The sequence below is a fragment of the Gossypium arboreum genome, chromosome 2, assembly GCF_025698485.1.
Source record: "Gossypium arboreum isolate Shixiya-1 chromosome 2, ASM2569848v2, whole genome shotgun sequence".
In the NCBI taxonomy this organism is placed as follows: Eukaryota; Viridiplantae; Streptophyta; class Magnoliopsida; order Malvales; family Malvaceae; genus Gossypium; species Gossypium arboreum.
The window spans coordinates 67,554,606-67,570,032 of record NC_069071.1 but is presented as its reverse complement, the minus strand read 5'-3'; the positions used below and the strand labels follow the sequence as shown (position 1 = coordinate 67,570,032).

Sequence of the window (15,427 nt, the reverse complement as noted above, 5' to 3'; positions counted from 1 at the left end):
CAACATCCATATCACTAATGTATTGTGAAAGTTTCATATAGGATGACTTCAGGTGGAATGGAATATAATGGAAGTAATGAAGTGTAGTTTTAAGGGTTAAGGTAAGAAGCAGGAAAAGTATAAGGCAACTCAAATGCATTCCAGTAGCATTCAAGACCATCTGCAGCAGCAAGCTGAGTCTCACTCTCAGCTTTAACTAGTTTTCTTTCATTCATTGGCACATCAGTTTGTCAGTCGAAATATGAACTCAAAACCATGGTACGTAGCTGTTGAAAATGCTACAAAAAAAGAAAGAAAAGAAAGAAATTTATATTAAGGAGACCCAAAGTAGCAAAAGATTACAGAAAATAAAAAAAAAGGTAAAAGAGAAGCGTAACATACCGAAATAGAAGAAGAAAAGCGTGAAAAATCGGTTTTAGTGCTTATTGACTACTGTTGGGTTTGAGATAGGAAAGATTTTAGAAGACCAAACTTTATACAAAAAAGAAACTGTAAAAATTATATAAAAAGCTAATAAAATTTTAGCTAAAATAAAAATTCAAGATTTTAATATTTTAGATTTAAGTATATAGTTTCTTTTTCTAAATTTATTCAGGTTGTGTTTTTTTAATTTTTAAATTTAAAGGTAACATAAAAATATGAAAATAAAAATAAAAATATCAATTACAAATTATTTTTAATTTACATCACTGGAAGATCATATTAAGTTAGAAATTGAAAAGATTTAACCAAATAATATATTCATGTCACATATAAAGATTGTAGTTCTACGAGTTGCAGAACGACATTATCTAGTTAGGCCAGTAAAGAGCTTTCCTTGTTTCACATTTTGTATATTTCTCCTCGTTACAGGAAACCAAATACCGTAGTAAGAGAGGTGGAAGCGTGAAAGGACAACATTTTCTATTAACTAATCTTCTATATTCAAAGAAAACATAATCTGCTGATGAATACCTTTGAGAGGAAAATAGTGTTCACATCACGACTAGTCTTGAATGCCTGGAGAATTTTAGTCCTCTCAAGATGGCTGCACATTACAAGGGAAGATTGACACAACAATATAAAAACAATACAAAAAGGACATAGCAATTAATGTTCACAAATAACCTAGTAGCACCATAGATCATAGGCTTGCGTAGCTTCATTGCATACTCAACCAGTGCAAAAAGATTGTCAGCAAAGACAATTATCTTATCACCACGCTCTCGTTCATGGAGCCGTATGAGAAACTCACATGCCCTAAACTTATTAGGATTCATCCCATAAAGTGCCTGAAATGCAAGACGCAACCATTAGACGTGTAAGTGTAAGAACAGTAAGGTTAACTGTTGGCTACTAGTGTTATTAAAAAAGAAAAAACAAAATCAGCATGACCGAATTCCAAATATGTGCAGTCAAAATTAACACCAAAACTTGTTAAGAACCAACAAATTAAGGTGAACTATTTAGATAACTGAACCTGTTTCTTCTTGGAATTTTCTTTCTTAAAATATTCAGCAAAAAACTCCTTTGTCATCACGCACTGCACTTCAAATAAGACCGAACATTTGCTATGAATCCTCCTTTTACTAGATCCAGCCAATTTGCTTAATACAATTTGGGACCAATAAGGAAGTTCAAATCTGTAATTCTTTCATCCTCTCTCACAAGTGTGGCTACAAAAAAAGATTTAGATATTTTATTTTAAATATTCACATGTAAGAGGTAGCTGAGAGCTAGAGATGCATCAAAGCAAAAAATAATAGAGTACCAGTAAGCCCCAGTTTGCAATGGGATTTGGTGATACTAATGACTTTCCTAAACATATAAGTAGGGACAACGTGCACCTACACCTTACATGAAAAGAATTGAATACAAATAGAATCACAATCAATCTAATCCCATGAAATTCAAAGAAAACATATAGTAGAACCTTAGGGGGGAAAAACAAATAAGCAAGAGAACAGACGCATACCATTGGGAATATCTTTAAGCTGAGTACCACGACCCTGAAAAGCAAATTAAAGTTCAAAAAACAATCATAACACAAAGAAAATTACTTGAATGAAACCAGATCCTTAACCCCAAAAAAGAAAGCATACCTTTTCAATTGACAGTTTTAAACGAGGAAGACCTTGCAACAGAAGGACCTTGCAACAGAAAAGAAAGCATACCTTTTCACTTCCCTCTTCATTTTCTTTATCTATCTCCTATTCTTCCTCCGGTTTCTCGTCATCTAGGGTTTTTGTCGCCATAGAAATCATCGGTAAAATTAAAAGGAAACTGTATGTTCCCTTGAAAGCCTAGAATTAAAAGAAACCCTAACAGATCGAGAGAAAAGGAGTAGCTATGGTGGGTGAATTCAGTGCAGTGAAATGAAAAGGAAAAAGAAGTGTGATTGGTGTAGGTGTATTGACTTGGTGTTGCTGGAAATGGGAAATTTGGGGGCAAATTTTGAGAGTTATTTGGGGGATTTAGGGACTAACGAGCGGGTAACCAAAAATTGGGGATTTTGATTTCCTTTTTTTGCGGCGTTTCCACTAAAAACGCCATTATAACTCAATTTTTTGTGGCATTTTACCTAAAAACGCCACTATTGCTTAATTTTAAATTTTTTTCATTATTAACATATTTTTTTATATTTTTTTCTTTCAAAATTTTTGTGCTTTGAGATTATTATCTTTTGGAATTTTTTAATTTTGAATATTAAACTTTTAACTGAAATATGGACTAAAATATTAAATATTAAATTTTTAGTTTTTATCTTTTATTTTAAATTTTTATTTTTAATATTAAATTTTTTGAAGATTTTATAATTTTAAATTAACATATAAAATACAAAAGGAAACTTTAAGAGAAATATAATGGAATCGATGAATTAAAAAAACAAAATGACACAAAGAATACAAGCATTATTCTTTTAAGTATGGTCCGCATTAGTTGTTTGGATTTTTATATAAATGACATTTAATTATATGTATACACCTAAATTTTGATAGAGATACATCTCGAATTATATATGAATTTCGGTTTAATGTGTAATTGTAGACGTAAATTCTAATTGTGGTTTAAATGTATAGTTGAAACTTTAATTTTGTTTTAATCGTACACATTTAAAAAATAAATACATCAATATATTTTTATATTGGATAAATATAAATATTTATGTATGCAATATATAAATATAAAATGATGTTATATCAATAATTGTGTTAATAATTTACAAGAACTGGATCAAATTAAAGTTCATGTATAAAATTGCACACTAAACCATTGTTAGAAAAAGAAACATTTACCGGGATTTTGGATTTGAATTGGGGAAAATGGGTGATAATTTTAAGGATTAGGATTAGGAAAATGGGAAAATTATCTCTTACATAATTTAAACTATAATCATAATTTTAATATATTAAAATTAATATTATCTCTTTACAATTATATAATAAATTATTTAATATATAAATTACAAAATATTAATTAATCTAAGCCTTAAACCCTAACCTCTACCCCCTAAACCTTAAATCATAAACATAATCTCTAAACTCTAAAAACCTAACACTTAACCCCTAACCCCTAAACCTTAAACCCCAACCCTTAAACCATAAACCATAATCCCTAAGTCCATAATCCATAAACCTTAAAATAGTAACTCATACACTTTAAATCCTAAACCATATACCCTAAACCATAAACCTTAAACTATAATGATAATTAATTCAATATTTTAAAATTAACACTATCTCTTTTATAATTATATAAGAAAATATTTATCATATAAATTTAAAAACACTAATTAATCTAAACCCTAAACTCCTAATCCTTAAACCCTAAACCAAAAATCATAAATATAATCTCTAAACCCTAAAAACCTAACACTTAACCCCTAACACCTAAACCTTAAACCCCAACCCTTAAACCACCCTTAAACCATAATCCCTAAACCCATAATCCATAAACCTTAAAATAGTAACTCATAAACATTAAACCTTTAACCATATACCGTAAACCCTAAACTATAATGATAATTAATTCAATATTTTAAAATTAATACTATTTCTTTTACAATTATATAAGAAAATATTTAACATATAAATTAAAAAACAATTAGTCATATACCAAAAATCTTTAAAATTATTTTAAATAATATTATTTTAATTTTTTTCATTTTTTGTGGCGTTTTTCAAAAAGCGCCGCTAAATCCACTAAAAGCTCAATACAAAATGATGGTGTTTTGCAAAATTCTTTTGTGGCATTTTTCAAAAAACACCGCTAAAGCCGCTAAAAGCTCAATACAAAACGATGGTGTTTTGCAAAATTCTTTTGCCGCGTTTTGCAAAATTCTTTTTTGGCGTTTTTCAAAAAACGCAGCTAAAGGTGTACATATAGCAGCATTTTTTAGAAAACGCCACTAAAGGTGTACATATAGCGTGTGACAGCCCTAAAGTGACCCCAGTCGGGAAGCGGATTCGGGACCGCTAAACCGAGTCACCAAATTATTTGAACATGATATTTATTGTCTAAAATATGTGATTATGAATGTGTGAAAGTTTTAGGCTTCGATTTAGTAAATTGCATGCGAGTTTAGTCAAAAGGACTTATGTGAGAAAATTTAGAAATGTGCTAGGCAAATGTAAAGTGGCCTAATAATGCATGTTGTAGAAATGGTGGGTTTGCATGTCAAATTGCCCAATATTTGAGCTAATGGCCGGCCATGCTATGAGTGGAAACATGTCACAAACATGTTATGTAGTGATGTATGTTAGGAACAATAAAATAATGAGTATGGGTAATAAAGAAATGGAAAAAGGAAAAAAATGTGTGTGGTTGCCCCCCTCCATTGTCAGTGAATAGAAGAAAGAAAAAGAAAAAATGTGTCCATCCTTTTTTCATTCTTCTTGACCGAAAATTCAAAGGAAAGAAGGGAGGAAATGTTGAAGAGATTCGGCCATGCTTGTAGCTAGGTGAAGGTAAGTTTGATGTTGTGCCATGAGATTCATGCATGTTTTTTTTGTTAGCTTGAGTTCTAACTAGCCCATGGTTCAAATCTTTACTATGTCATGGAGATGATATACTGGCTAAGGTGGATTTGTGTTGATGTTAATTGCATGCTAAAAGTGAAGCTTGTAATGATGCATGTGATGGTGGATTCATGACTCTTGAATCTCCTTTTAGCATCCTTGAGTGAGACATTAAGTTCTTTGTTTAACCATGACCAAAATCGAAATGATATGGTGTTGTGATGCATTCGGCCATGGTAGGAAATAGAAGAGAAATAAGGTTGTTGTTAGATGAAGTAGAGTCTAACAAATGAGCTCGTATGTGCATTAGTTGCTAGATGGAGAAGAATCGGCTAGCAAGTTGTGTGCTAAGGCCGAATGTAATTTTGTATATTATGGGTAATGCATGTGTTGAATTAATGTAAAGGGAGAGGATGCTTTAATAGTGTATATATGTGTATTAGCCAAGTTTTGAATTGAAACAAATGGTGTTTAGTCAATACAAGTGACCATACTTGTAGAATGTATTAAGTGTTGCAATCGGCCTTAGCATAGATGTGTATGTTCGGCCACATGAATGGGTACATGAGTTGATGGGTATGTTCGGCCATAGGTAGCCTATTGATGGCTTTAGCTTGACTTAGAAAATTCGGCTAAAGGGGAAATATTAGCTAGTATGTTGAATTCGATTTGTGATTTCGTACATATGTGACTCTAATGTCTAATGTATATATGGGCTAAGCACCTTGAGCTTCTCTTTTGATGTTCGAATGAATTGTATTAAATTGCTTGATGTGATTAAAAATGCGTATGATCATTGTGTATTTGAGCTAAAAGGTGGCCATATGACCTATCAAACTCCTTGTCATATTCGGCCATAAGCTAGCAAAATGAGACTTTAATAAGTTAAATTTGTTTGAATTAGCTCAAGAGCTTAGAGGACCACAGTTGGATAAGGGAAAGGAAAAAGTGATCGAATAGTCATTGAAGCCGCTTCGACAACATCCGAGGTAAGTTTTCGAGTAATGGAACTTAGATTATGATTTGATTAGATCATGTTTTAAGCAAATCAAAATCATGCTCTTTGTGTGTGGCTATTGAGCCGAAATTGCAAGTGTGATAAGTGCCTTGTGTTTGAGTTTTGCTAATGAAAATGAAATACGAATGTGTCATGATTTATTGATAAATGTGCATGGTTATTCGAATGATGTCCGGGCTAAGTCCCGAAGGCTTTGTGCTAAGTGACTATATCCGGACTAAGATCCGAAGGTATTCGTATGAAGTTACTAAATCCGGACTAAGATCCGAAGGCATTTGTGCGAGTTACTAAATCCGGGTTAAGTCCGAAGGCATTTGTGCGAGTTACTATAACCGGCTATGTCCCAAGGCATTTGAACAGTAGCTATATCCGGTTAAACTCCGAAGGTACGTGATTCGAAATGAATGATCTTGCTGTAAAATTTCAGTTAATACGCTTGTGAAATCCCAACAATGAGGTATGTTTCATATGTGCTTTGAATTAGTTGAGCCCTTACAAATAAGTATTCGCTCAGTTGATAAATGAGCTACAGCCTTTGGCTAAGTTGATCTTTGTGTATGAATATAAGGGTTGGTAATGTGAAGTAAGTCTGATATTGAGAATTTGTGCATATGAAATTATCTGTTTAGCTACATGAATGCTATACTTTGGTTGTGTCTAAATTCATGACTCAAACTTACTAAGCATTAAATGCTTACTCCGTTTCTTTGATTCTCTGTTTTATAGATTTTGGTTCTTCAGCTATCGGACTCGGGATTTTGAAGTCGAAGTCGCCCACACTATCAAAGCTCCTTTCGGTATATTTTTGGTTGGACTTTGAAATGGCATGTATAGGACTACCCTTTTGTTGTAGGTCATGTACCTTTCGGTTTTGTGTAAATTTGGATAGCCATGCGAAAATGGCTTAAGTATACTTTGGGCATGGTATTATAATCATTGTATGTTTTTCATTAAGAGGCATGGAAATGTTTGGAAACGATTAGCCATTGGGATGGTTAATCATGATCATATTTTGTGCTATTTATGTTAAAGGGCTAGTTGAATCATGGAAACTATGAAATAGGTAAAGCCTACCTTAAAGACAGATGCTGACAGCTGCAGTGATGTGGATGTGAAAAATCACTAAAAATAGTAGGAATGGAATTAAATAGTGAATAAATTATGTAAACGAACCTTGACGAGTCTATTTTCATAGGAAAATAACGAAACGATCATATGAACAGTATGTTAAGAGATATTTAAGTTTTCGTGAGACAGGGCCAGAACGGTTTCTGGAGTCCCTGTTCTGACTTTGGAAATTCATTATAAATTGACCAGAGATAATTAGAAGTCATGCCATATATTTACAGATTCCTTTCCGAGTTTAGTTTCTGTAGAAACAAACGGTATCAGTATTGAAGCCCTGTACAGGGAGATATCCAAGTTGTAATGCCCAAAGGTCAGTGTAGTCGATCCCTGTAACATGGGGGACTTTAACTAATAAACTGTACTAATTGGGCTGACAAAAAATTCTAGAAAAAAATTTGTAGATGCATATATGAGTCTAGTTTCAGGGAAAAATCACGAAACTGATTTTCGAGTTGTGGAACTCAAGATATGATTTTTAAGGTGACAGTGACACAGTTAGCCGGCTGTCTAGAAATTTTTAAAATGAACTGTGCAAGTAAGTGGATTAAGCCCGTTAACCCCTCGTGTCCGACTCCGGCAACGGTCTCGGGTACGGGGTGTTACATAGCGGCATTTTTAAAAAAGCGCCGCTAAAGCCACTAAAGGCTCAATACAAAACGATGACGTTGTGTTAAATTTTTTGCGGCATTTTTTGAAAAGCGCCACTAATGCTTGTTCTTTAGTGGCGTTTTTCATTCAAAGGCCGCTAAAAACCTATTTTGCTGTAGTGAACATTCCAAGTTGAGTATTTTATCACAAAAACATAGGTGTCTCCCCTTATTTAAATGATTACCTTTGATCAAAATATCACAGAGTTTAACATTCTCACTAAAGATTCACTCAAATCACTCAAGGTGTTTAAGGACATCAATTAAAGCACTCATTAGTCAATATGAAAAGCTATTGCCATAGGCTTGCTTGAAAATCAAATCTCCACCACTATAAATTGAGCTGATACATCAATCAAAAAGGTCTTTTAAAAGGTTGTAATGTGGCTTTGGTTAGGGGTGTGGTCACAAGCTAAAAGAAAAGGTTAGAATCGAGATTGAATTGAAAAATTACCTAGCTAGAAAAATAACCAGTCATCAGTTAAATACAAGTGAGCTTCTTCTCAGAATATGGAATTAACACTCAAGCTAAAAAATGACGAATTACTACTAATATGTATTGAAGTGTTTTTTTTTAAGAACAAGTCAAATACATAGAATAACAAAACATAGCTAAGCAATTAGTTCAAATCAAATCTCGACAAAAATAGGGATCAAATTAGGGGATTTCAACAATAATGGGTTATGGGTTAATATTGAGGGTAAATCAATTAATGGCTTGTTAGGCTCAAAGGGGTTCACTAAGGGTTAATTATGAAGGTAGGCTTTTGTGGAGTGAGTGGGTTAAACTTAAGTGCCTTTATCATCTTGACATATCAAATCAAATGGTGTGGTCTTGACATGCATAATCAAGCAAGTTCTAGAATAACAAATCAATACTTACGCACTCATAATAAAAGTGAGCATGAAAGAAATAAAATATGCTCTAAAGGCTCAAGATCTCACGAAAATTATGGCTTTTTGATGTTTGAACTTGTGAATTTCAACTCAAGATAATACCTAAACTTAGGGAAACAACCTAAAAGTTTTTAATTCATCAAAAATCAACTTATCATGCTTGATTCCCTAATGTCTTAAAGTTTAAACAATCAACGCATAATTGCCTATATTTTAATTCAAGACATATCAATAAAAATCATAAATTAATTAAAATTTATTCTAATAGTGATATGAGTGATTCACGTGAGAATAAGACAAAATTCAAGGATTCTAATGATGATATAAAAGACCCCCCACACTTAAGATGTACATTTCCCTCAATGTACAAAGATAGATATATTGAAAAATATAGATAAATAATCATAAGATAGGGAGAGAAGTGAAACTTCTTGAATGATGAATGAACTCATTGATTTGAAGTTATGGAGAATAATCGGCTAAGGCAGATGATGAGAGTGAAGGAGGATACTCCGGTGGTGGTTGAGGTTCATTAGTCCATAAATCCTACGCCAAAAGAATATTATATCTGGTGGTAGCTATGGTCGTGGTCGAGCAGGACATGACAGTTGTGAAGAACCTTTCCCAGTGGAGTTTGTAGTTCCTATGCGATGATGAGCTTTGGAGCTCTTTATAACTGTGTTAGAATCAAGAACTTTTTATGGAATATAATGAAGCATAATTACTCGTAATGAAATAGCCAAAACTATAAATTATTCAATAAAAATTATAAAAACTAAAATTAAAATAATATTAAAGGAAAATGAAATAAAAAGTACTTAATTAAGATAAATAAAGACAAAAGTGAAAATAAAAAAATAAAAAAAAAATAAAAAGTTTTTAAACATCGTCATCGCCGGATGGTTCGCGAGGTAGTGGTGGTGATGAGATGTGGAAGTGCTGACAAATCTGATGTAGAGTCGCATCAATGTGATTAAAGCGCTGAAAACATTGTTGTTCAAATCGTGTAAGGCGCTCAGAGATGTCAGAATATGAAGCCGCCGCATGAACTAGACAATAGATGGGTGGTGGCTGAGATGATGGGTCCTCATGATGTGGAGGGACATCATTAGTAATGTCCTCTGGGTCCTCCTCCTCGATGGACTGGATAAGGCGGTACTGAGGAGGGTAGGTGCCACGTCGTTTCTTGATCATCCTCATACTTAGCATGCTCGAGATGCCCTGTGGAGACATCTGGCCAATGAGAGTGAGGGAGGATGATTATGCTGCTGTGTTGAGGAGCCCGAAGTGCCGAGCCAGTCGAGTCACATAGGGCCCGATAGAGATAACCCCTCTCCTATGTCGCTCTGTTTGACGGCGGATGGCGAGGACAATAAAGTAAGTAAGGTCGAGGACGTGCCCGTTCAACATGCTCCATAATAAATCGTCGTGGGTGGTGACGACGCCAGTGCTCTCTCGTCTCCTTGTCAGAGTGTGAGCCAAGATGGCGTGTAGATACCTTAAGGATGGAGGGAGAGCCGATGCCTTGGAGCCACTAGGATCGTAGGTGGCCGAGGCAGGGACGAGGTCCCTTCAGCATTTTGAGAGGGAGTAGTGGATGTGGCGGTAGAGGGTGTCGAGTTCATTGTCATCTATGAACTCCTCCGTGTATAGCCCTAGTGCAATCCTGAACTCGGGTACGCTCAACTAGCGTAGTAGACCACCAAAGCGGAACTGGACCGTTCTAGGATCGTTGAAGTTGGTCATGATGGTCTGAAGATGAAGCGTCGAGCAGAGTTCCAATGTGAACTCGAGATACGTCAGCTCGACAATCTCAAAGAAGAGCCCCTACGGGTCAGTTGTCAGGAAGGCTCGGACCGCATTAGCTAAATGAATCTGTTCTAGTTCGGCCCAGTCAATGCAGCGGCCCATACCTAGGGGTCAAGCCTAAAATATCTGATATAATTCCTCCTAGGGTCCCAAAGGAACTTAGGGGAACGGGTGCCTAATCTCTGTGGTAGGACCCGAAGATGACGCTGCTCCTTTTCTTTTCTTCGAGGCGGGAACAGCGGTCTTCTTATCACGTGAGGATGACATTGTACCTGCATTGATAAGTCGAAGTTCAACCAATACGTCCTAAAAATAACATGGAAAAATAAAATATTTCATGAGACTCGCGTACTAAATGAAGAGAACAAAACTAAAGCAACTAAAGCAATTATATCAAGTCATTTAAAATAGGACTATGAGAATAATACGACGGGAAAATCTAATGCATGAATGTATGTGGGTAAACATAAAATCCATGGACACAAGAAAAATGGATGAATGTAGTATGAAAAATGGCAATGACAAGCATGAGAATTTCTATTATTCTACTATTAATATTCACTTAAGATAGTCAAATGGATCAGAGAAATCATGAAATAGGTAAGTTATTTAAAGAAAATAGAGAGAAAAGAGTAAACAAACACAAAAGGGAGAAGTTTGAATCGTCAGAAACAGTGTTGTAGACGGCGCACGGGCGTGGCAGGTAGGGTGTGGGGAGTTGCAGCGGCTAGGGTTAGGGATTTTTGGGGAGGGAGATGATAAATAGTGAGGGGTTTATATAGATTTTGGGGAACACGGTCGTGGGGCATGCCCATGTGCCCTAATTTTTACCTGTGTGTTTCACGATTTTTTAAAATTGGGTGCACCTGACATTCAGCCCACGCCCGTGTTCCTTGGGCGTGTGGTTGCACACAGCCGTGTCGCATGGGCGTATGGGTGCACACGCTCCCACGCCCCTGTACATAGGTCCATGCTTGTGTTCATTTTGACAGTGTCGACCACGGTGGATGGCACGGGCGTGTCGAACGCACGTGCTAAATTGACAGGTTCGCCCATGGTTTTAAGGCACGGGCGTGTCGTACGCCCGTGTTGTTTTGGTAATTTTGCCCACGGCCTTATCCCACAGCCGTGACGACTTATCGCATCCCGTGTTGGGGAAAAATTTTGCCCTATTTTCACACGACCGTATCGCAGGGTCGTGTCTTCTCTTGTGGTGTGAACACGGCCTACAGCTCACCCGTGTGCCTGGCCGTGTGGATGGGAAAACCCTGTGTTTCAAGACTCAGTAGGTTAGATGTGGAAAAGTAGAACTTAAATAAATTGTTACTGTTAGTGCTTGGGTTGCCTCTCGAGAAGCACTTATTTATAGTCTTAAGCTGGACTTACCTTTCTGGTGCATGGTCATGGTGCCTCGAGGAGTTTACACTCCTCATCCCTGCTATCAACTTTATCAATATAACATTTAAGAAGAGTATTGTTTACCTTAAAACTGCCGAATTTGGGATGAATTACCTCGACTGTACCATATGGGAAAATATTGAGTACCATAAGAGGGATTACTTTATTTACTTCAGATGTGGTAATGCGAGGATCTGTTGCACCTAGTAGTACTCCAACCTTAAGTTGATTTGGTGATGTATTGAGCTCATCCTGGATCGGTTTTGGTTTATCGAGTGTTCTCGGCTTCTGTGTCCGTCATTCATCTAGTTCCTCGATTTGTAGCCGTCGTTCTTCATAGATAGGTCCTTTGTTGTTGCCTGAACATGGCTCGTGTAGGTTCTCCGAACTTATTTCCTGCAAAGTAGGTTGCACCACATGGTCAGTTTTAGTAGAATGATTTATATAACCACCTTCAATTTTTGATGTGTTATTTGAATTACGAGCTTGAAGGGTGATTGATTCATCTCCCACACGAAGTGTGAGTTCACCTGTGCCGACATCAATAATGGTTCTAGCAGTTGCTAAAAAGGGTCGTCCTAAAATCAAAGGTGCGTTACTATCTTCTTCCATGTCTAAAACAATAAAGTCTACTGGGTATATAAATTTATCGATCTTAACAAGAACATCTTCAATGATACCTCTAGGAAATCTAATGGTTTTCTCAGCCAATTGAATGCTCATCCTAGTTTGTTTGGGTTTCCTAAGGCATAGCTGTTTAAACATTTTATAAGGCATAACATTAATGCTTGGCCCTAAGTCAGCCAATGCATTATGAACATCTAAACTATCAATTAAACAAGGAATTGTAAAACTCCCTGGATCTTTCAATTTGTTGGGTAGCTTATTCTGTAATATGGCTGAGCAAACTGCATTCAACTCCACATGCGATGCCTCATCCAACTTTCGTTTATTTGTTAAAAGCTCCTTTAAAAATTTGATTGCGTTTGGCATCTGCGAAAGAGCTTCAATAAATGGTAAGTTAATATGTAACTTTTTTAATAATTTAAGGAATTTACCGAATTGTTCTTCTGTGTGGTCTTTTCTTGTCGCGTTTAGGTATAGCACACGGGGTTTGTACTCTTTACTTACCGGTTTTTGGTCATTGTGGTCCACCTCACCTTTATCTTGACTTACCAGAATGCCTTGCCTCGGTTCTGGTGCAGGCTCAACTAACCCTTCCTTGTCATGAGTGATAATCGCATTGAATTGTTCCCTTGGGTTAGACTCTGTGTTACTCAGCAAACTACCTTGTGGTCGTTCAGAAATCAGTTTGGTGAGTTGGCCTATCTGAGTTTCGAGCCCTTAGATCGACGCTTGTTGATTTTTAAGTGCTGTCTTGGTATTCTGAAAACGAGTTTCTGGCACTGAGATGAATTTTGTTAGCATCTCCTCAAGGTTCAGTTTTTTCTCTTGTTGGTAGGGTGGTTGTTGGAAGCCTGGAGGTGGTGGTGGTCGCTGATTCCCTTGGCCTCCCCATGAGAAATTTGGGTGGTTCCTCCAACCTACATTGTAAGTGTTACTATAAGGATTATTTGAGATCGAGGATTATTACCCATGTAATTTAACTTCTCATTTTCCATGTTGTGGCCACAGGGTGGGTATTCTGGATTGCTCGATCCACTTCCATTTGCTTCGCACTACATTACTAGGTGAACCTGTGAAGAACTAAGAAAACCATCAATTTTCTTATTTAAGAGTTCTACCTGATTAGAGAACATGGTGAACGAATCGACGTTATAAACGTCGGCTATTTTTGTTGGCTTTGTCCTCATGACTTTCCACTGATAATTATTCAGTGACATCTCTTCTATAAATTCATAAGCATCTTCAGGTGTCTTATTATTGATGGTTTCGCTAGCGGCTGTGTCAACCATTTTTCGAGTCGAAGGATCCAGGCCGTTATGAAACGTTTGAACCTGTAGCCAGAGTGGTAACCCATGGTGAGGGAATCTTCTCAAGAGGTCCTTGTATCTCTCTCATGCATCGTAGAGTGTTTCTAAATCCATCTGCACAAAAGAAGAGATATCATTACATAATTTAGCCATTTTAGCCGATGAAAAATATTTTAATAAAAACTTTTCGGTCATTTGTTCCCAAGTAGTGATTGACCCTCATGGTAACGAATTCAACCACTGTTTAGCTTTGTTTCTTAAAGAAAAAGGGAATAACCGAAGGCAAATGGCGTCATCATAAACGCCATTTATTTTAAAAGTGTCGCAAAATTCTAAGAAATTTGCCAAGTGAGCATTGGGATCTTCGTCCTACAAACCATCAAACTGAACAAATTGCTGTATCATTTGAATTGTGCTAGGTTTCAGTTAAAAAGTATTTGCAGCTACAGCAGGCCTAACTATGCGTAAAACTCCTGAAGGTACTTGAGGGGAGACCTTCAGTCTTGATGATGAATCCAGCTTCTGAGATGGATCAACCGGCTTTCCTTGAGTAATTCCTTGCTTCCGACTCTACGTCTCCCCTTCTAAGTGCCTCTTCAGGTGTTTAAATAGGCTTTGGAATGCCTAAGAGCCCTCAAAATTGGCCTTTTCTGAATAGGGTTATACTTGGGCTCGGTAGGGACTCACCCGTGTGACACGCCCGTGTACGATTACTCCAGCCCGTGGTCAAGGCTGTTGAATAGGCACGGGCGTGTAGTCTACCAGTGTAAGTCGTGCTTCAATCCTGCCAAAGAGACATGACCGTGTGACATGCCCGTGTGAGGAAGTCCAGGCCGTGTTGATTTCTCATGTAGGTCCATTTTCTCTATTTTTGGCCCATTTCTCGCTCTTTTTACTCTCCTATGCTCACCTAAGTATAAAACATGAAATTAAAGAATTAGGAGCATCGAATTCACCAAATATAAGGAGAAATCATCCATAAATGTGTTAAGCATGGGATAAAAATATATAAATTATGGTTTATCAGTTTTTCAAGCTTCCAATCTCGATTATCAAGAAAGACATAGAATTGACTTTGATTGGGGAAAGGAAAAGATTGTGGACTAAATTGCAAAACTACTACATTTTTTGCACCGAGGTAAGTGCATATGTAAATAATATATCGTTTCTATTTATGTTATAATATTTTGTTATTAAATGAGATGTGGTTGCTTATTGAATGATCACTTGATGTAAATTATGAACTGAAATTGATTATGGATGAATTGGCAAAAGGTTGAAAAGTGAGGAATTTCTCGGTTGGACCTTCGAAATAGAAAAGATACGAATAATTTGTTGTGAGAACACAAGTGTAGTACTATGTGCAAGCTACTATGTGTTTAAAATGGTTTTAGGTCACGTGTGTAGTACTAAGTGCCGTCTACTATGAGTACCAGATGGTTAGGTCGCATGTGTAGTACTAAGTGTAGGCTACTATTCATACTCTATAGCTTCGATCACATGTGTGGTACTAAGTGTAGGCCACTATGTGTAAAAGATGGTTTTGATCACAAGTGTGGTACTATGTGAAGGCCACTTTGTGAAGAAGGTAGCTTTGAC

The 15,427-nt window shown here is 36.3% G+C and overlaps 1 non-coding gene across 1 annotated transcript; it reads left to right on the top strand.

Moving 5' to 3' along the window:
* The first annotated feature begins 13,868 nt into the window (after positions 1–13,868).
* LOC128289981 (small nucleolar RNA R71) lies at positions 13,869–13,975 on the top strand. Its single transcript, XR_008279621.1, has one exon. It is a non-coding gene; the product is annotated as a small nucleolar RNA R71 (small nucleolar RNA).
* Positions 13,976–15,427: the final 1,452 nt, after the last annotated feature.